The sequence below is a fragment of the Zophobas morio genome, unplaced genomic scaffold (genome assembly GCF_036711695.1).
Source record: "Zophobas morio isolate AGI-343-1 ecotype UQ-CSIRO unplaced genomic scaffold, CSIRO_AGI_Zmor_V1 ptg000024l, whole genome shotgun sequence".
Lineage (NCBI taxonomy): Eukaryota > Metazoa > Arthropoda > Insecta > Coleoptera > Tenebrionidae > Zophobas > Zophobas morio.
This window is the reverse complement of record NW_026972129.1, coordinates 11,899,320-11,922,669: the sequence shown is the minus strand read 5'-3', so window position 1 is coordinate 11,922,669 and position 23,350 is coordinate 11,899,320. Positions and strand designations below refer to the sequence as shown.

Below are 23,350 nucleotides of genomic sequence, written 5' to 3'. Positions count from 1 at the left end.
CACTCAAAGTGTTCCACGCATTTAATAAATTTAAAGACTGCGAACTCCCACGTGAAACATTTAATGTGTATTTCATTTCAAGCTTCTCTGCGTTACCAATAAAATTTGTGTGCATAACACACGTGATAAATTGCCTCCTTGATAAATTCATAAAAAACTCCCTCTTTAATGAAGCATAGAAAATACTGTATTTAAATTTTCTTTAGAAATAAAATAACGTTCTCGAGAGTAATGCTTCTTTCTAAATGAACTTTTATAAATTATTATTTTATAAATAAATCAGTGTTTTTGCCCAGTACATAAGGATAAATCTTAGCAAATAAAATATTCAAAAAAGTTCCCATCATATAAACCTCCTGCATACTAATCAGAAAAAAATTGCTGATTTAGTGTTGGCTTGTTTAGTTTTTTTTAATTTTCGACGTTTATAAAAGGCTAAAAATCCACCTTGTCGCTTGAATAAAGTCACAAAAGGAACCCAAGGGGTAGGTCACCAAGTATTCTAAAAAACAAGCCTAAATCCAAAATTTCCTGATTGTTTTTTGTCAACAATATGATTCATCTTGCATTCATTCTGGTTTCTGAATACTGGCTTAAAGCTGACATTCCTGATTCAATTATATCTTTCTTTACCTGACATATATATATGTGCATCATACTTACAATGTGCCAATTTAAGCTTCCCCCTTCAAGTTACAAACTAAGCTTTTAGAGAATTTCTAAATTTCTATTCATTTTCAAGATACAAGGCCGCAGATTTTTATTTCGGACAACCCTGTATATTCAGATCAGTTAATTCGGTGTATAAAACTCATATTTGTGTTAACATTTAGTTGTAATGATCAATTGGTGCAAGTATAAAATTGTATTTCGGTATATCGTCAGTGATATGGCAATACCTCCTACCTAACATTTTCTTTTTAGAAAAAAAAAAATAACCTTACTTGTTTTTGTTTATTTGCCTATTTTTGATCATGAGTGCCTTTTTTCGATCTATTTTGTTCTAAAATCTGAATTTTTTATACCCCTAAGCACATGTTTCTTGCGAAAGTCACATTTAATATTTCCGATACTAAACTTGCGAGCATTAAAATCGGGCCACTATTCAAATATAGCGTAGAGCCTTTTTGGACTGGCCAGCACGTAGCCCGAATATGAATCCTGTAGATATAGAACATCTGTGGGATGAACTTAAACGAAGAATTAGAGATAGGATCCCGGCTCCTGGGTCACTCCAAGAGCTCAGAATAGCCATTGAAGAAGAATGGACTAATATCCCGCAAGAAATTGTCGTCACCTTAATTGAGTCCATGAATAGACGAATGCGAGCGGTTATTATTAGAGCTAGGGGAAGCAACACCGAATATTAACATCATTTTCTTCTTTAAATTGTAGATTTTTTAACATAAAAAATTTCGTTATTGAACATTGTTTTTTGCCCAAAAAAGAATATTGCAAAACAATTTCATGAAGTTTTTCGTAACTCTGTTTTAAAGACAGATATCTGGTCTTTCTAATGGCTTTTTTAGTTTCTTTAAGTGTAATATAGTTCGGTGGAAAATTTGATTCAAAGTCAGATGTGAATAGTGGCCCGATTTGTGTGGCCCGATTTCAGTGCTCGCAAGGGTATAAAGAAAGATAATCCAACCCGAGTAAAAAGGTTTGGGGGAATTCCGTTATCAAAATTCCGACAGTTCAATAACCTAAATCTATTTTTTTGCGTAAACTATCAAAGAACACATTTTAGAGCACAGCTAAGTACGTAAGTAGGTTTTAAAATAATTACAACACAACTTGTCTCCTGCTTTTCTAGAAAGAGCTCCTACAATTTTCTTTTCGAGTTTTCTTGCTCTATCAATTAGTTCGTGTTGGGTTTTCGTAAACTGAAGTTCAAAAGTGTGAAATATATTGTTACAAGATATCCATGGAAAAAAATAATCAAATCAAAATTGTACTCTTGACTAAAAATAAAGTTATTTCTTTTGCAAGAATTTTTTAGAGCCACGTAAGAATTGGTGTCAGAAGTGGGATTCTCTCATAAGTTTTTAATCCCACTGACGAGAAGAATGGCTACGGATGATCATCACAATTTCAAGATTTAATGGAAATGATGAAAAAGTTTCAAGTCAAAAGAAGAATGAGCTCGGAAAAATTCGGGAAGAAGTGATGATAGAAATGAGAAACAATTTAAGGTTGAAATCAATACTAAGGTGGAGACTCTTTTAGAAGACAAAATTAGGGTGCAAAGCGAAGAACTGGCTAAAGTTTGTGAACAAAGAATGGCCGTAGTAAATGAACGTCTTACAGAAGGAATTTCAAAGGTAGACCATAAATTAACTACTGTTGAAGCAGAATTTAACAAAAAATTCGAAGTTTTGAAAATGTTGACACGCCTTATATAACAATGTCACCGAATGTGAACGATAAAATCATTATTAAACCCGTCGTCTTCGTTGATTCACTATTATTAAGGTCTCTCCAATCCCTTAAAAGTGACATTTGGTGGCGTATACGTCGGGAGGAAAAGGAATCTGTAATGTCGGTTCAGGGTTGAATGTCTGTTAGTCTTCAACGGCGCTGGCCCCTGCTTTAACGTGATCTGTTGATGTTGGCATAATACTTACCAACAGTTTGGTTTCGCTAGCCTTTTACTGGTAAAGGAGAGTAGTAGTAATAAGAATCCGTCCATATCCGAGCAGTAGCAACAAGTCAAGTAAAGCAACAATGAAAAACCTTCGAAAAAATTGTTTTCTCCAACCGTCATAAAAGCATGACATTTTTTAACTGTCAGGGGTCTCTAAGGTTAACGTTTTCTTTACTGAGATAATAAAAGATGGTATCTTAGCAACAAACAAGTCACTTTTTATCCTTACTTTTTCGAATATATTTGCACTGTTTTTTCCTTACACCACTCCATGAAACGTTGATATGCACTTTCATAAATTGCTCGGAATTTCTGAGGAAGAAGATTTAACGAAACTTCTTTGGCACACTCTAATATATCTTCTGGTACTTCATTACAATCCATTTTTACTTTAACTTGCAACTTAATTCGCAAATTTGCAATATGGCGGATAATGTTTGAAAATTTTCTATGACTACATCGAAATGGGCTACTTTATTTTCCAACAAATAGTATATATTATTCGGTTCTAAAGTGTTTTTTTTTCGCCTCGCAGTAATTGCTCTCGCTCGGCTACGCTTCGCTCCGCCTCGCAAATGAAATCTTTGCTCGTCGAAAAAATATACACTTTGGAACTTAATAATAATAATATCATATTCTGTTATTCGATTAGTTACCACTTCTCCAACATAAACACAACAGTTTAGTAAAATTGGATAAAACATCGGCAAGAAAATGAAAAAATAGCAGAGTTCTTCAAATTTGACGTGGAAATATATACGTAGGTATATTTTGATAAACTGAAGAGTACCAAGTTCTAGATGGTATGCTCGCGTCACCGTGTGCGGCGAAAGAAGCAAGAAATTACTTTTTTGGAAATATCTCACTTTTACTTTGAAGTAACAGAAAAGTAACTGTTAGCAAAATAATAGAACATTCAATTCCTTATGTTTTTTGTGTGACACATTTTTCTCTCAGATGAAGAGTTTTAGAGATAGAAGAGGATAAAATACAATCTTAACATTTACTAAGAAACAAGGACATTAAAAATCTCTCACAAGTCTTACAATTTTAATATGTAGTTTTCTGCTTAAGGGTTTGGAATATAAATTTTGTTGAATGGTTACATCTGTTCGCGTTTTGCAAAAACAATTAACAGAGGTGGAATTAATTCGGTCAAAATAGTGTCAACAATTCATATCTGATGTTGCTGAACGTAACGACAAGCTATAAATTTTGATCTAAGTAAAGCATCAGTTAGTAAAATGTTGATTATTCTCAAGGCGTTACCTAAAGGCAGGTAGGGTATGATCTCCGTTACAACAGTAGAAATTTGATGGATGAGCGACACAAAATTTATGCTTAGGTATTTTAAAGATCCCCTATCTTGAATATGGATTAACCCCAAAAGTGGTGTACACATGTTGGTAGAAAGAAAGTCAAGCAGTCAACTTTTCTTGTAGATTCCGAATAATATAACCAGCCAACATTGCAGTTGAAGCAAATATTATGCCAAATCCTACTTCATCAATAGTTTCACTAATGGATTCTTAGATGGAAGATGGTAAAGTGAGCTGCGAAGTTTCCTCATGGGTCCCTTCAGAGAAAAATGCTACTCCACTGATGAAAACTTTGGAAATATTTGCAGAAGGTGCCGCCGAAATTATGCCTATTTTTAATAGAAGTATTTGCTCAATGGAGTAATGGGCTGTTTTGGCATCTGTTGCATCATGCGAACCGCCTCTCATTCTGACACTGCTCCATCTGAACTAAAATGACGAGGGACAACGTAGAAAAACTTGCCTTCGTCAAGTAAATATTTTATACATTCACTTGTGCTCTGGGCAGTGAAAACAAAAGCATGTGCTGTTTCTTTGGTCAAACACTTTATCTTTTTTAATTTAGAATTATCTTGCACATTTATAATATAATTGGGAAACGTGGTGGAGAACCAGAATAAGCGTTCATGGCTAATTTTGGTATAAGGAGCCCAGTTACCATCCAGTTGCTTAATACATATATTGAGTTTGACTACTAACATCATGCAGTTTAAAAAAGTGATTGATGGGTTCTAAATCTTCAATCGTAGCATGTGCATTTCCGAAATACATTGCACCATTATTATATTTGGCCAGATACTTCAGCGCTGCTATAACTGGAGTTGAAAATATCTGAACAGCCCTTAGCACATTCGTTTTTTCCAGATTGTTAGGGTAAACTTGTTTTTTTATCAAAAAGGGGATGGTAAAGATTTTTTATTAAGTATTTAGATGTAATCATCTCATTATTGGATGCCATGTCATGCTCCAGAAAAATATTCCGTACATTCTTCCTAGCATAGCAATAGTCAAAACTACAAAATAGTGGCAGGTCAGTATTAATAGGGTGGTTAATTCGTATTTTGAGTTCTCCATCCCCAAGAGCTTTAAAAAGAGCCACATTAGACTTATGGTTGTCAGAAGTAATTCTCAAAATAGTGAAGCCATAGTCGTGTACAATTTTTAAAGTATTTAACGTGGTTTCATAAAAAGATGCCGTTGAAAATATTTTGTGGACATAATATCCCACTGACTGGTATTGTATACTTTGTTGAGAGACCGTGCATCACATAACATAACAATTTATTTGCTAAAACAGGTCGCTTTCCTAAAGGTCCAGTGGTTACAGACAGTGGATATACCATAAAAAGTATCTTCATCACTACTGGATTGTAATTTCTCTCAGCTGAATTTAAATTTTGTGCTTCAGCCGTTAGTCTACTTGTTGTTAGGTTGGGCAAATTTGTGCCAGCTCCATGTACTTTACCGATGTATCTATTTAAAATGGTTTTTGATGGAGTTTTGAGAAGATTATTTCTTCTAACATACTCATAGCCTTTAGGGGTTACAAATCTCCACGCAATGCATTGATTAATTGTTGTCTCGGACCAGCGTGGTGTACTTTTAGAATAATTGTAAATCTGATCCAAAATAAAAACTGCAAGAGGATTATAATTTGCAGGATAACCTTATTGTTACAAAAAGGAATTTCGTCATCATGTATTTCGGTTTTTACTTGAAAAAGAAGCAAAATTTCGCTACCGGTGGCAAAGTCACGACGCTATGGGCGTGGATGGTCTTCAAAAGGATATGCAGTAGGAAAGTTTTTCTTTGAGGTGTTTGCATTGTTATCGGAATGTGTCTCAGGAATTATGAAGCTGGATTCTGGATTACGTTTAATACTTGCTGGGGCGCTTGAAGAGGTAGAAACAGGTAGCGGTGACTTGGAACCATGGAGGAACAACGTAGAAACAGAGCCGGGTTTAAGTCTTTTATTTTGATAATAACAACTTTCCTCAAAGTGTTTACCACAAATCAATAAATCACTTGCAATAATATCACCTGAAATAGTTTTAATGGCTATATATTCCCTATGGTAAAAGATTCAGGTAGGGTACTTACTTATATCATTAAAAACCTTTTTGCACCACACTCTTTTGTTCACAGTGTTTGAAGGGAATCTGTGCATTATTTTGTGGTCTCCAGGATTCTTGATTACCCCACAAGCAGAAACAGAGCAATATTTTTTAGACATTTTGATAATATCAACTCAAACACAAACTGTTTTGATGTGTGACAAGACGGTTTAGTTACAGGTTCCTATAACTGCCGAAGGGAGTGACATCCTTTGATAGTTTTCCTTTTGACAAGTCGGACGATTGTAACCAATTGGAGAGACTTTAATGGTGAATCAACGAAGACGACGATTAAACCAAATCCATACGATGATAAGGCTTCGTGGGAAGAATATTTCATCCAGTTCAATATCATAGTCGGCATAAATGGCCGGAATAATTCAGAGAAGGCTAATGTACTGACGGCAATGTGGAGGGATTCAGCTGTGAACACATTTCAGAACTTACCACAGGAAGATCGATTGAATTGTAAAAGCTCACATCAACACTAAAACTGAAATTTGGTGATGCCCATTTAGCTGAACTTTTGTATGGTAAACCTCGGAATAGAACACAACTTTCAAACGAAAATCTTACGTCCGTCGTACGCGCATGAAGTTCAGACGTTAGCAAGAAAAATTTTTGAAAAACTCCCCACTGGAAACACAGAAATTAGTCGTATTGAAGCAATTTTTAGAGGGTATATAGGATATTGAAGTTCAGAAGATTGTGCGATTATCCAGTCCTCGGACTTTGCGAGAAACCTTGGTCAACGAGCTTGACATTAAAGCTCCTGTAAAGGCAACTCGGTTGACCAACAAAGTTAGAACCGTTGAAGCTGAAGAGGAATATGAGGTAAAGGCCGCCAATCTTCAACGTTTGATGTAAGATTCTCCAAGCAATGTAATTCGTTCTTAGAAGTGTGGAAAAAAAGGCATATACGTTCTCAATTTAACAGGCTTTTTGTATGGAAAACGGTGGGTCGAGGCACCAACACGACGTCGGAAAACTTATTGTTGTCGAGGGGAGAGGGCTGGTTGGACAAATAAGTAGAAGCCCCACTATTATCAATATAAAGGTTGTAAAAGCAGGAACTAGTCCAGCGTTGCAAGGGTTTAAAGAAAACGTGCCCTGTCGAATGCTGGTGTACACCGAGACAAATGTAATCAATTTAGATCCAAAAGCATTTTACAAAATTTCTGGAAAAACATTAAATAGCAATAATATTCACGAACAAGTCTTGTTGAAGACTTGAAGGTTGCTAACGGAAACCGAATTCCAGTCCCTTGAACAGAAAAACTTGAATTTGAAACTGATCGCTTCAAAATAAAACATAAACCTTTCATAGCAGCAGTAAGTGAAGATTATATAATATATTTTGGTAATGGAGTTTCTTCGTGGTAATGGTTTCATGCTCGATTTAAAAAATAATGTTTTTCGTATTGAAGATGAAGAAATTCTTCTAGATTGTAATAATTTAACAGTGGAAACATTACCTCTTTCGTCAGAGTTTATTGAGGAAATCCATCTCCACAATTTTGGACATCAAGTGCCGTATTTCTTGGAAACCAAGAAATCTCTAACCTGGAATAAAAATATAATCGTTGCGCGAGTTTTGTTCCAGTTAGCACTGTTACTAATCAGAATTTTGAATGTCTCTAATAAACCTGTTAAGATGAAGAAGGGAACTCCGTTAGGAGTGTTACAACCTGTTGAAATAATATAAAATTTGGAATATTCAAATAATCAAGAGAAAATTCTAGGCATAAATGAGGATCAGCACACGAATTTGAATAGTGGGATTACCAATTTCACAACTATGCGAAACTTGCTGTTTGGTGTTAACGCCGGAACAAAAACGAAAATTCTTAAGTTATTGAAACAATATCAAGAAGTTTGCGCCACGTATTCAAGGGATTTGGGCCGAACGCACTTAGTAAAACACAGAATTGATGTGGAAGAAGCAAGCCCTATTAAACAACCTCCAAGGCGAGTACCTTTCTCTCGAACTGAAGAACTTAATAAATTGGTTGACGACATACATAACCGAGGAGTCGTCGAACCATCATCGAGGTCATGGGCCTTTCCCACAGTGTTAGTAAAGAAAAAGGATGGATCTCCAGGTGTAGATTAATATCGAAAACTTACGAAGAAAAATTTTTATTCTTGGCCAAGAATTGATGACATTTTGGATGCGTTGACAGGATCAACATGGTTGTCCATTTTAGATTCGCAGAGTGGGTATTGGCAAGTAGAGACGAACGAAGTTGACAAAGAGAAGACAACATGAACTTCGTGTGCTGGATTATGGCAATTTACAGTTATGCCTTTTGGTCTCTGCAATGCACCAAGCACTTTTGAACTTAATGGAGAGAGCGTTGCAAGAAGAGTGCTATGGTGTATATAGATGATATTCTTGTCCATGGAAGAGATTTTAATGACCATTTGATTCAATTAGAACAAGTTTTCCAACGACTAAGAAATGCTAAGCTCAAATTAAATCCAAGAATAGGTATGTCATCTATTCCAACGAAAACTTAAATTTTTAGGGCATGTATTAACTGGTGATGGAATTCATACAGACTGTGATAAAATTGAAGTAAAAAAGAATCCCCAGGACTGTGCATGAAGTTCGTAGTTTCTTGGATTTGTGTAGTAAAGGCCATAAGTAACTTTCATACTTTGCTGTTTGGAAGAAAAAATGTGGTACATACGACCACTCGGCTCTTCAGTGGCTGATGAACTTTAATTCGGAAGGACAAACTGCTCGCTGGTTGAAATATTTACAGATTTACGACTTTGATGTTTGTCATTGTCGTGGGAAAAATCATATTAATGCAGACTCTGTCGAGAAGAACTTGTGAGGAAACTTGTAAACGCTGCAATAAAAAAAAAATATGGTGAACGTTTGAAGGTTTTAGAAAAGCCCAATTCGAAAATCTTAATAACTTATCAAGCAGTTACATAACAGCGATTACGGGGGACACTCGGGTGCAACTAAAACTGGGTAGGGTGTACAGAGAACATGTGGAAGATTATTGTAGAACATATGACCTTTGCAATTGAAAGAGTACCAGTAGATATTTTGGGTCATCTGTCTGTTACCAAACGAGGAAACAAATTTCTTATTGTTTTAATGGATTATTTAATAATTTGGTAATTTCTATACCAAATTAAGAGGCTGAAACAAGCGCGGAGCCCCATGGAGCTCCATTCAGATCAAGGGCGAAACTTCGAATCCGAAGTATTTCGCGAAACAATGAAGATTATGGGTATTAATAAAACAAGAACGACTCCTTTACACCCCCAACATGATAGTATGGTAGAATGTTTTAACAGAACACTTCTCGACTGTCGCTCGAAATTCGTAAATGAAAATCAGAAAAATTGGGGTCAGAAAATTCTGGGTTTGCCGGCATATAGTCGGAACGGCTGTTCACAAGACTACACAGAACACTCCGGCCAAAATGATGATAGGCCAGAAACTGTGTCCTCCACTAGATTTGGTCAATGAATGATTGCATTTTAAGATTGTGGTAACCACAAAATTTTAGTGGTTCAAATTTTAATTATGACTCACAGTGAACCCATTCCTTCTTTGATAATTTTAAACAAACATAAAATGTTTTAGTTCGTGGTACAAAACACATTTTTTAAGTAATATGTCTTGTGGGTTCATTTGAAAATCTAAACCGGAGTAATATTTTCTCAGATAATAATCTTTCAATAATAATTTCAAAAAAACACCCAGTAATTTTATATAAAATCATTCGTTTACCCCTCAAAAATAACTACTATGTACTTCTAGCTATGCAGTATAATTCCAGCACCATATGTGCCCCTAATTACGTAAAAATCTATCCCCTAATTTCTTAATAAGCCGTTTCATTTAGAACTCATTCTCGTTACACTAACAACATTATCACCATTTATTAACCAGCCACAGTCGGGCTCTTCTTTAAAGCGAAAAACATGTCCCAAAAGTGGCGGAAAAACTCATCAAGACCAGACAAGCAAGTAAAACGTTTAATATGCATGTCGTGTGCTGTCAAACAGGATGTCTGTGACCGCCCCCCAACTGTCATTCTGAGTCTGCAGCATATGTGGATTGTTTGACCTCGAAAAGCACTTGCGTAGTCCAAGCGAAAGGGTCACCAGAATCTAATTTCGGGGGATGAACAGTAAACAGTGTTGTTTAAAAATTATTCAAGTAAATTAAATTACGTTCTGCAGACCCAAAACGAGTAAAATGCTTCAGATAGAATTAGATGAATGATGATTTAGAGCTAAACACATGTTTATTATTCTTGCTTTTTGTTTAATTAATGAGTTCCTCGATTCCTTCGTAAACAAATTACTGTCTGAGTGTAGTTCATCCCGAATAAAGTTTGGCGAAAACAATGTGAAACTCCTATTTTATTCAGTTCCTACAAATTCCTTTGCAATTAAATTCCTCTGCTATACTTTTACATCAAAATTGTTAAATCATTAAACAGGAGGTACGAACTTGAATTTTCCGTACTAGCTGGTAAATACACAAATATTACAAAAAAGACTTCCTTTACTGAAGGGAATACGCTGCTGGAAGACAAAAATTTATAATTTACTACTCTAGTTTATTATAACAATGACAATAAAATTTCAATCTTGTTAACCACATCTTTAAAACATCAACAAGAGATAAAATATTTCCCCCTTTGACACTACCAATAATTATCCATCATCCTCGAATGTATATGACATATTACAGAAAGGACAAATTATTAAAATGGCAGCTGTAATTTCCCCGGATTTTCTTTTCGTTCTACAAGAATTACCTTAGAAACATCGAAACTTGAGTAACCACAATAAAAGATTTAAACCAGAAGACAATGTTATGATCCAATATACACGTAAAACGACGTTATGAAAGCAACTCGCATGGATTTTCGAAGTAGTAAGCGCTTACATATATTGAATGATTTATTCTTTACGCAATTGCCCTATTTTTGCCAGTTTACTCGCGTACGTTCGGTCTGTATATTGGCAACTGAGTTATTTATAAAACGTTCGGTTATTTTGTCATAATTTATAAATTATAGAGTTAATGTGCAAATGAATATTTTGCCAAGTGTCAAACAAGTTAAGTAAAAACTCTGCATTTGTCTTAAATTATTCCTCATCCTTGCGCTAACATTTCAATATTCATTGTGAACCAACATATAACGTCAGTTTCCCATTGATTACAACTTTTGCTTTAACAGGACGGCAAAATCAACATCCGCGTTAATATGATAATAATCATTTCTACACAATCTATACACCCGTGTGTGTATTTTTCAACTTTTTTATAAACATAAAGAAGATTTGATCGTAATAAATCACCAGAAACTGCTTATCAAATCAGCAGTTGCTATTCTATAGATAAGCTTCCATATTCGTTTTAAGTTAGAAGCCTCAATTTTGATTGATTGATATGTGACAACTTTGTAATATAAGTTGATACGAGCGCAGATATTTACACAGCGCTCGAAGACTAGCTTTAAATTGGAAAACGGAAAATGTATTCTAACTTGTATTGACAGTTCACTAATATTTTTAACCATCAGAATTTTAAAGTAAACACGTTTTGAACTTATATTTTATAAATAGTTGCTGAATTTATTGAGTATATGATAAAAAAATGGAAACACGATTATTATATTGTCCTCTCTAGATAATACCGCAGCATAAAGAACAGGTACCACATTTCAAACCTTTCTGAAAGGGTGAATGAAGCAGTTTTAGGTAATTAATGTTATATAATGTAAGTGCAATTCTATCTAAAAATTTTGTCTTAAAACGATCTCTACATACAAAATAAACATGTAGGTGGTTTTATTACTAAAAGACACACAAAAGAGCATCCCACGTTGTACACATTAAAAATGATATTTACTTAAAAAGAATATGAAATGAGGTATCGACTTTTTGGTGGAACACATATGCAAGGAAAATAATCTTAGTATTCGTGGTAAAAGTAAGAACACGTCAGAGCTTCCAGATAATTTTGATTTAACACTTTTTGTTGACCAGACTTTAATAGGGTTATGTAACTTCTGTATCTCTGTAATGTTAGTGTCCTTCCTATTTCGTAAAACAATTCTAAGGTTACCTGTACAATTTGGTGTCCAAACTTATATTTTTGTAAAAAATTATGTAAGTAGTATAGTAATGAGTCCGAACTACACACAAAAACAACTTTTTGCGAATAATTTAAATAAAATATTAATATAATTGTAATAAGTAGAGAGCGGATTTTATGAAATTTGCATATCCGTTATTTTTTGCATATAAGTCTTGATATTTAATATGTGAACGAATCATGCTAATTAAAAATGAATACAGCTATAAAAAAAATTGCATATTTGCATATATTTGCCTTCTGCTGCATATTTCACGTAACCGGTGCATATTTTGCATTTTTATCCATTTTTGTGGTAATTTGAAAAAAAAAAGATTATCATTCTATCGGCATTTATTGTAGTCCCAGTTTAAAGCGGTTTTTATGACAAGATAATTAACATTATCACTTCGTTATTACCCCACGACGGACAATATTAAATAACAAAGTACGGCCTTGCAAAGAAACCGACCACGTTCTTATTTATGGCTAGGGAATGACTTCATTGTCCCCATCGTCAACTTCGACACAATGGACCTATCATAAAAACCACTTTAAACTGGGAAGACTATATCTAGAAAGTCAAAATTTCATTCATCATATAGCAAATATTTTCCTGAGCTTCAAATAACTAGGAAAGGTTTGGGTTTTATGGTAGTTTGGAGAAACCACTGGGTGTTAAACCATCCAGCAGGTAAATTCGCGCTCTAATTCCTTTTGGAAATAAGGCTTGTCCCAGAAACTTTTGCACATATTTTGTTTTTGAATAAAATAAGAACGTCTCAACAAATCGAATCAAATTTATTTACAGTATACTATAACAGCAGTAAAATTATGAATTTCTTAATTACTTGTTTAAAATTAACGGCTTACGGGAAAATAATCTCACTTTAGATCTAATGCGACGCATTATTTTTTGCAAATTTGCGCTAGAAACTTTTTTACTTCCCATCATCCACAATTTTTTGAAGAATTCAAAATTTTTGGCGCATTTTCCTTCTTCCCTTAACTAGAACCCAATATCTTTCAACAAGCCGGAGTTCAGGTAAGTTTGAGGGGTTATTTTCATTGTCTGGATATTGCACTCTAATCTGCGCAAACCAATTCTTCGCTAATTGTGAGTAATGCAAAGTAGCTAGGTCTGGCAAAAAGAAAGTAGAACCAGGGTGAGCTCTTAAAAAAGATAGTAATCGAGCTTGAAGGCATTTTCGGACACAAAAATCAGTGTTGGTGCTGCTTTCAACAAAAAAATCCTGTTTCTCTTGCCACATTGGCAAATTGCTTGCCAAACAAGAACTTTGCGGCCAAATTTTTGCAAAAAAATTTATTTTTCTTTGTCTCTGACATCTATCAATGGTCCGTTTTACCGTCTACTGCGTCGCATTAGCCTCTTTCACTATTAAATTTAAAGATTTTTGACAATGCTCGGACCAAATTTACAAAATTCGTTGTCTTACACTAACTCTTTTTGACGATATTTTGAGAGCCGACTGATTAAAATAAAAAAACTAATGACAGATGTGTAGACCATGGCCTACTGTAGCATATTTTACTTAATTCAAATGTCAATTAAACAACTTTAATAGCAGAATTTAAATATGGTGCAAAACTTTCTGGGACAAGCCTTACGTTCATTCCCAATATTTTTGTTCGTTACTTCAGTGTATTAATGACTAGCTAGTATCTGCTAAGATAAAACTGATTTTGGCAAATCGGATTTCCTATAAAAAAAGAGAGGGAGGGTGGGCGGGCCTTGTACCTGCTAAGATAAAACTGATTTTGGCAAATGGGATACTCTCTAAGAAAAGAGAGGGTGGGTGGGCGGGGCTAGTAGCTGCCAAGATAATACTGATTTTAGCAAATGACCTATCCCCTAAGAAATTATTTTAAGAAAAGATACTAGAGGTTCCAAAGCACTTTCAGTTTTTTTCCAAACTGGAATATCTAGAAGCGCAAAAATGTTTTAAGTTTTTCAAAAAAAAAATAGAAAACACCAAAATCCCCCAAAGTTGTTTTAAATAATTTACAAAAAAAATTTCCAGGAGCTCCCAAAATAATACACCATGAGTAGCCAAGAGTCTCCCCTATTAAAAAAAAAACACTGTGGCACTCGAGACTTTCAGTTTTAATACTAGTTATTATGATAATGAATGTGTTGTTTAGTTGTTAAACGTAGCAAAAGAACCAATTTTAAAATCTTTGTAACTCCAGCAATGTGTGAGAAGGAATTTTTTTACTGTTTTTCTCAGAGTCACCAGTTGATTGTTAACAGCGTAGCGGAGAGTTTTTCCACCATTTTCCAGACACCCGGTATATATAATTTCGAGTACCATAACCTGTTACGGATAATAAATTAATACACATTTGTTACTTTAAAACCAACTTTACTTGTTCTGCCTGAAGACGAAAACGTAGGCTCTCGAAACATGTTCCGTTACTAATAAACTTTTTTTCAAATTTTAAGCTCCATTTTGTGAAATAGGATCGCTAAAAATTGTTGAATTTTATTTCTACTTAAAATATACATATTTTTTTTTGGCATTCTAAAAATCGGTGATCTATTTAGTTCTCAAGTGCCAAAATTTAGATATTAAAATTTTTTGCAATGTTACAAATACTTACAAAATCCGAGTCGAAACACATACACCACGATCAAAAACATTTTGATTTAGAGTTGGCCTTACGAGCCTCCTCATTTCAGACCACTGATATCGTTGACAAAAATTACAGAATTGAAATGACATTTAACTAGGGCAAAAATTTATTTTATGTATTTGTGGTGGTCAAAGGGACGTTATCCTATTATTTTTCATCGTGAGTTTGCATTGAGCATTTAAAGCGATACAGGTGTGTCAATATGTCGAAGATACTTCAATTTAATTTATGGATTAAACCTTTTCCTGAACTTATTTTTCAAGAAGCAACTGTGTTTTGTCGCGTCTGCTCTAAACCGGTATTTATTTTTACATCTGTGGACGTAGTAGGTACACAGTTTTTCTATTTACAAATACATACTTTAGAATCACTTTTTGTTCAATATTTCCAAAAATATTTAAAAATAAATTGTTACCAAAATAGTAATTAAATAGTCGATTACTACTATGTTGCGATTTGTTCTGTTTATATTTAATTTTTAGTATAAGAATATTAATATTTATGATTTATGTATTTTTTGTAATAAAACGGAAACCTGTTTTTGTAATTTGTAAATCAATTTAGTTCACTTATTAAGCTTTTTTTTTAATTGTTGGAGCATATGCAAATGCATATCTCTGCATATATTAAGAAAGTTACTGCATATTTCCATAAATTTCGTGCATATCATATGATCATATTTCCCAAAATTTTGCTGCATATTTTCCGCTCTCTAGTAATAAGAATAAGCAAATCTCTAACTGATAATTTGAAGAATGGGCAGCGTGTTGACAGATTTTCTGTGATTTATCAACGACATTCTATTCTTGCTGCAGCCTAAAATTTAAGATTTTTTTATGTGCAACAACTTGAACTATTTTAATTTACTTACGCAATCTGTATTTACTGCTTTTGTACTAATTAAATGACTTACCTCCAAATATACTTAAATAAACCGCTTATCTCAGGCTCTAATTTGTTCACTCCAGGCTCACTTTCCAATAAGTCTACTTAAATAACCAAGTCATTTTGTGTGCAGACGAAACAGCGTCTCACATTGCATTGAAGAGGTATTGATATCTATGCAAGGCACACAATATAATATAGCTTCGCATTGGTTGCAGCATAATATAGGGGAACTAGGGGCTTGTTGTAACAGGGGTAAGTTGTAACACTACGTTTTTACCAGCAATTTAAACTCTTTAATATCAGGTATTTTACTGAATTTAATTCTTGCACCATAAGACATCATGTCATCACAACCACTGTTCCTTGAGCCAGCGCAGTGAGTGGATCTGTGCACATGTTTCGTTTTGGCCAAGTAATGTAAAATATTGCTTTAGTAAAATTTGGTTTTTCGTATCAATTATTAATTAATTTAAAACTTTTAGTTTTGCATGTAGCTCAAAAATTACTCAGCTTTAATATTCCTTACACATTTTGACGCTAAGCCACATAATTTTGTCGAAATGTAATTAAATGTAGAAAATTGTGCTACGGGGCATGTTGTAACAATAGCTTTGGGGCAAGTTGTAACATGTTACAACTTATCCCAAATTCACTTCTACAAATCTCGTACCTAGCATACGAAAAGCGAGCCAAAATTTTGACCTATGCCATATATCGCTTTCCAGATATATTAAGAAAAAGGAAGACAAAACTCAAATCTTTAATGTTGACTCTTCTTCAAAAGGTTTAGTTCAGTTTTACTGAAAAAAAATTGTATATAATGAAGTGTTGTGTTGATTTTTGAAAAATAAAGTCTAAATATGTATCAACATCAGCTTTATTTTTACTGGTACTACCTGTCTCATGGCTGTTACAACTAGCCCCAACCACGGGGCAAGTTGTAACAATGCACTTTTTTTAAGAAAATGCCTGGTGTGAAGTGAAGATGAACAGTTTTGACCTTTTGCCTGTTCAGTCCAATAGGGGAATAGTTAGACTACCGATAGATACTTTTATAATGGTCAAACAGCTAATAGATACCAAATTATATTCGTTTTCCTAAAAACTGTTACAACAAGCCCCTCGTTCCCCTACTCCAACTTAATGAGAACAGAACAACGAAAATTGTATTCCATACTTGCTTATCACAGGAAATGAGTCCTGAATTTCAGAAAATTACTCTAGATCCTTGTTTATTCTACGAGACAAATTACACAAAATATCCTTTTAGTGCAAGTACGAAATACCTAAGATAACTTTATTGTAAGTAACATGTTGTTTTTATGTTAAAGTAAGTTCCATTCTACTTTAATCTGGAGTGATAAATCTGATATCATTTATCAAAAGAGTTCTTAGATTATAAGGCAGATTTTCGGAAATCCAAAGTTACTGATTATTATCGTATAGAAAAATATTTCCTTTGCTTAATTTTACCAACACCAAAAATATTGTTTTATTTAATTTATTTTTTACGTTTGCAAAAGTACATTTATTGCTTCCATAAAACTCAAAAATAAACAAAAAATTTAATTCTGTTCATGAATCTTACTAAATAATAATTTTTTAAAGTAGCAAATCGAAACCAATGAACTGAATTTTGCAGCTTCTAGTTTTTTATTGACAAAACACAAAGTTAACAAACCTCTCTCAGGGAGCATACAATTTAATACAAGCATAAAGGGTATTTTCTCAACCTCGGTAATGAATCCGTTCTCCCACAACAAATCCCACCTGCGTGTGTGGGCGATAAGTTATTATTATTATTTTTTGCGTTAACATTAACAACTTTCAGCGAAGATGTATATATAATAATGACAACAATGGCAACCTTAATTAATTGCCATAATCTTAAAAAATTAGAGAAACATTTCGTCCGTAAAATACATTTTTTGGTTACATTTTCAGCACACCTTGTTTCAGCATTTATACAAAATAAGGACTTAGTGATGATTAAACCATAGGTACGAAATAAATAATACAATTTGTAATATAATTAACACTTTAATGGGAATAAATATGCTAATTTTGATACTCATAAATGATAATAGAACACTTACAACAATACAGCAGCAAAATTAAATAAACCGTTTTAATAAAATCAATAAAATAACTCACTTTATATTCACTTATTTTATGATGAAAATTTAGATGCCTAGGGTAAAAACTCAAAGCGAATTCATAAACCACAAGTCAAGAATATGTTATTTTCCAAATTTAAACGGCGTTTACTAAAAGAAAATTTTAGGCGACGTCATCAAATTGTTGGTGGGGATAATTAGACAGGTTTCGGTAAGCTTTTTACCATCTACACTATTTTTCTAATAAACATATAGAATTTGACAACAATCAGTCCAGTAATTTCAGAGATTATCTATATAACAAAAACAACACAGGCAGAGGACAGACAGACAGAAGTGCGTGTCAAAAGTTACTTTTCAGTAATCTGATATAAATATTTTTAAAATGACGGCCTCAACTTTCAAGAAGGAATCTTGGATGAGAAAAGAAATTAAAGGCTACAATTGTACGGTTCTCTGAATAGCTTACAATAAAATTATTTTCAACTATACAGAGTGATCTGTTTTTAACATGCAACACATCTCGTGATTACGTGATATGATTGCTCGATTCTTAGGTTTTACAATATTACATTTTTGAAATTCTGATGTTAGTCCAATTTGCTTGAAATTCATAAAGCGGTAGAGCATTTGTGTTGAAATATTTTGGAATACAGTACATTTTAGCCTTATTATACCAAACGTTTATAAGAAAATTTTAAAATATTATAATCTGTAAATAGTCATATCTCAGTTCTTTCACATAAAATACTCTCTATTTTATCACTGGTTTTCACTCTGTTTATATTGTTTTATTATTTCTTTTACATCTTAGATATCTAAAGTTGACAATTTTTTTTTTTAAGAAATATACCAATTTAGAAAAAAACGTAAAATATGGTACGTCCCAAAAAAAAGGCAAGACCAATTATGGCAGATTAAAATATATAAGGTGTTCTAATTTATATCGCTCGCCCACAACAAAGCACTCTGTTTAATAAAAAATAATTTTAATATATGGAGCTCAAAAAACTTTATATTATAACTTAGTTTTTACTGTTTAGTTTCCGAGCCTAACCGAAGGAAGTATTGTAAAAGGGTCCATCGGGCGACTAGTTACTTTCAAGTTTTCTCTATGTTTCGTGACCCCTAGAGTATGAAAAAACTGGTTTCCTCTTTCCGTCTGTCTGCCATCTGTGTCGATATTTATTAGACAGATAATCTCCGAAACTAGTGGACTGATGATGTCAAATTTTATATGTATATTAGGACTACCCCTACATGGTACCACGCTAATCAAATTCGGTTAATCATTCCCATCAACAATCTGTGCTTCACGAATCTACCTTGATTCTGTTTATTATTATTATTAAATTATTATATTTTTTATTGTTTAATTCGTATTGTTATTTAGATACTTAATACGAAGATGTATAACACCCACTGTAGTCCAGAGGTAGCGCGATTGCTTCAAAGATGAGAGGTCAGAGGATTGAAGCCGGCGGCGGGAGATTTTTTTTAAACATATCAAATCAACGGCGGTTCATCCGATTTTCCCCAAAAATTTGAGAATACAGTTTTGTTATTATTAGTATTAAGTACCGTGCATCTGTTAAAATTGTAATGCATGTCATTGTTAAAATGCAGATGGTGTCATAAAATAAATTCACAAAATTAAATTTTTCGAAGCTCCATTTGTTGGATTGTATTTCAGGGGCGAGGAAAGTACTGTACAAATAACCTTAGACCTTTTTTTTTCGCTCTCACTAATTAATGTGATATCAAGAAGCGCGCACTTAGTGACTCTCCCGCAGCAAATGAATTTTCTAGAAGTTCTGTAGTTATTAAACAAAAATTAGTGTCTATCTAAATCTTAAAAAAGTCCGTTACACAGATAGTTCCAAGACAAACGTAAAATTTCATTTTAATTTTTTTTTCTTTTTAAAGCCGTATGGTTTATTAAGGTTAAAAATATAGACACAATGTTAAAAAGCACCAGATTTAAATTAGATTTACGCAACAAAATTTTGAGATGAAGTATCAGTTTCTTGATAAAATTGTTTATTATCAGTATGATAATTTTCAAATATATGTAAAATTTTAGTTAAACTGTTGTTAATAGGTCAATGATATCCACAGATTTGGAAAACCTCCGAACGTACATAAAGTCAAAGAAAATACACTTGTAAGAGATACTTGCTTCCGACTGTCATTTTAAACAAATCTTAATACTTGAAAACCTCCGACATAAAAAATTAACCCTTAGAAATTTTGAAATTGGTTAAGATTCGTTGCAACGGTCGACGCGCTATCCCCACCTTCGTGTGAATTAAGCTGATTCCCGCATCAATTATTTTATGAGCTGATGATCGTGTAATGACCGAAGTGATTATGATCAAACAGAGCTAAGAACCATTCCGTAAACCAACTTTCAAACAAAAAAAAAACTCCCTGGAGAGACGTTAATTAATTTATGAAGTAATTAAAGTATATTTCACTAGTAAATTATGCTTATTACTGAACTTAAAACTTATTGTTTTACCTTTGGTTTGGAAGAGCCGATAACCTGATATAATTTTTACAAAATTTAAAGCAGATTTGTATTTTAGTAAAATTACCTCCATATTGCAATAAATAAATCTCATTAAAAAAAATTTTAATTTATAAAATCATATACTCCCAACAATGTTATCTTTTTTGTCTAACAATGCTTTTTGAACATTTATCTAAACCTGGAAATTTTGAGTCACTGACTTTTAATTAAAATACTAGAACAAAATATATTATCTTTCCCTTGACTTCAATATAAATAAGAAATATTGCAATCCACATCTGTTTTTGGTTAAACCAAAAATCGGGGTACGCTTTTCGGTAAATATATTTATGCATTTATTAAATTTTGTCTAGTAAAACAATTGATCAAAACAAAACATCAAATTCGTATGTATTTCAATTTTTTTCTCTAGTTATGATCGAAATTTTTGACTACTTTCCACACCAGTGTAGAAAAAAGCTACTATAACAAGTGTCAAAAACCCATTTTCACTGTTAAACTTTTCACATGATCTTTTGCATTAGTCATTGTTGCACTTACTGCTTGATCATGTTATATGTATATAGCATTAAAATTTACTTTTAAAATAAATTAGTCAATATTAATTTAACATGTTAAAATATTCATACTTTGCTTTTATCACTTAAGTTATTCTGTGGTATATATTGGGAAGGAATAACTTTGTAATTTTAATTCATTAAGTAGTATACACAACGTACAACACCCAGTGAATATTGTCTAATATAAATATGAAATGATAATAAAGAGATGGATTTTCATCAGGTATCACCATTCCCGGCGTTTCAACAGAAAATGCTTTCATTCCGCTCGATATCAAACGAAAGGAATTACTCAAATTAGTTATCGCCGAAAGCAACAAAATGCTTTATTATGAAAGAACTCTATAGCGGAACTCGCATTCCGCAATTCCAAAACAAATAAGACTGGTGTATAGGTGCGCTGCGGAAACAAGTTTCATGAAGACAATACGAAAAGAGATGAAGCAGATAAATTTAAATAAGTATACTACAAACATCGACAGCTATACAAATGCTCGCTGAGTATTTTCCTGAATACGAAATCAATTTCCAGTTGAGCTGTGAAATGTATCGCACACGTTTCCTAGTCTATAAATGTGTCCCATTTTTCCCTCGAACAACTCTTGCGTGAAAAATAGAAAATGCCTGATTGACACATAAATTTAGCAAAAATAAAACTCCACGTCAAAACATTGATCCGGGCAGTCTTGAGGCGGCCGCCGCCCCCAACATGTTGTCTATCGCTTATTCATTGCATACACGTGGCGGCTTGCGTGCCGACATTTAAATACCTTAGCAAAAATATAAAGGGTTCAGCTTTGTTTGTAGTTGCGATACAATCTTTCTTCGGCAAGTGCCGGCAACGTCTAATTTATGGGCGTTCCCTCTAATTCTTTTCTGATCGAAACATCATAGTTATTCCGAGCCGAAAGTCTCCACTTCTCACCCGGCCCCTTAATCCAGATAACATCAAACGCAGTTTAAAGTAAAACAGCGCTTTAAAAGCCTAATCTTGCCGCGTCGCTCCTTAAAGTGGTAATTAAACTTTCGAATTTCTGGCGGGTGCGCCGGGCAAATCAACAAACAACAAACCCACACCGTACAAAGAAACCTAAGAATCTTAAACAACTCCAAGTTGAATTATTACAAGGCGACAAACAGACCGGACAAAGAAGTGGAAATTAAATTTCAGCGGCATCAACAGCTTTGTTTCAGGTAAACGCATCGCGATTCTACCTTTATATAATTAGTCTAAGTGCTGAAAGCAGCTAACGCATTGTTTACTCGTCACGAGTCTAAATTAAGTCCTCTTTACGTTATCAACGTGATCTTACTGAAGAAAGTTTCATCAACTTCTGCTAACACCAGAACTTAAACGAAATCAAGAAAAATTATCAAAATATCTTAAAAAGACGCGTTTGCGTTGACGCCGCATCCAGTTAATATTGGATGTTCCAGATAAATAGTTAAAATAAATGTACTTACGTTGTCGCTATGAGCAGCAAACACACACAATGTGCAAATTATGAGATCATATTACGGGATCACCACCAACGCCAGCGTCACGACGTAAACTGCCGTATAGAAGGGATGCGCGTCGTGACGACCCTTACCGGCGCATGCGCACAATGAATATCAATAATATGATTGTCATATAAATGCTGCTGAGTAACCTAATATAATAGAATGAATTATCTTGTCGCGGTTTAAAGCCCTTCTAAAAATATTTATTAAATTCGAATTTGTTTATCAGAGGGTGCGCTATCGAAGGCCGAAAGCGCGACGCGCGAAATTTATTGGAAACCTGTTCCTGGCGCGATAAGACCTAATGTTGTGAAAAATTGCGCAAAACTTGTTTTGTTAAAAAACAAACGCGTATCTTGGGAATAATAATTTTCATTAAGCGTGGGCGCCATTTACGTTTCGTTTTCTAGGTCTTTTCCTCGTTCGTTCTCAATTAAGGATTTTTCGTCATCTAGGGAGTCCCGAAAAAGTTGGCGATTGTATCACCAAAACTGTTTCCTTTCTGACCTAATTAAGATCGTCGTAGATTTCAATATTAGGGGACTGTGTAGTAGGAGTTGCGACATTTCGCTAATAATTTCTGAAGTAGGCAAATACAAAGCGACGACGACCAAGTCGCGATTAAAGTCATCGTCGTTAATGTGTTGATAATTACGAGAAACTACTTTGAAGGGTGTATGGAAATCGCTAAAATTGGGAAACTTCAGTTGCCGCAAAACTGCAACTGGAAATGTAAATAGGTTATCGAGCAAAGTTTGCACTTACTGATTGTTTACGAAGTTGTGTATACAATCAGCGATATGAGTTGCTTAGAACCGTTTTGGTAATAGAACGAGAACTGCAAACCAATAAAACGAACTTCGTGTTTTCGGTATCGCATTTCTTTTAAACTTTCG

General features: G+C 33.7%; 1 protein-coding gene across 1 annotated transcript in view; it reads right to left on the bottom strand.

Moving 5' to 3' along the window:
• The window catches only part of LOC135135185 (follistatin-related protein 5-like), a 344,450-nt gene extending 321,955 nt beyond the window's left edge, over window positions 1-22,495 (bottom strand). Inside the window, exon 1 of the mRNA XM_064064188.1 lies at window positions 22,416-22,495. The gene's annotated coding sequence lies outside the window, so the exon portion shown is untranslated. The remainder of the gene's footprint in view (window positions 1-22,415) is intronic.
• Window positions 22,496-23,350: the final 855 nt, after the last annotated feature.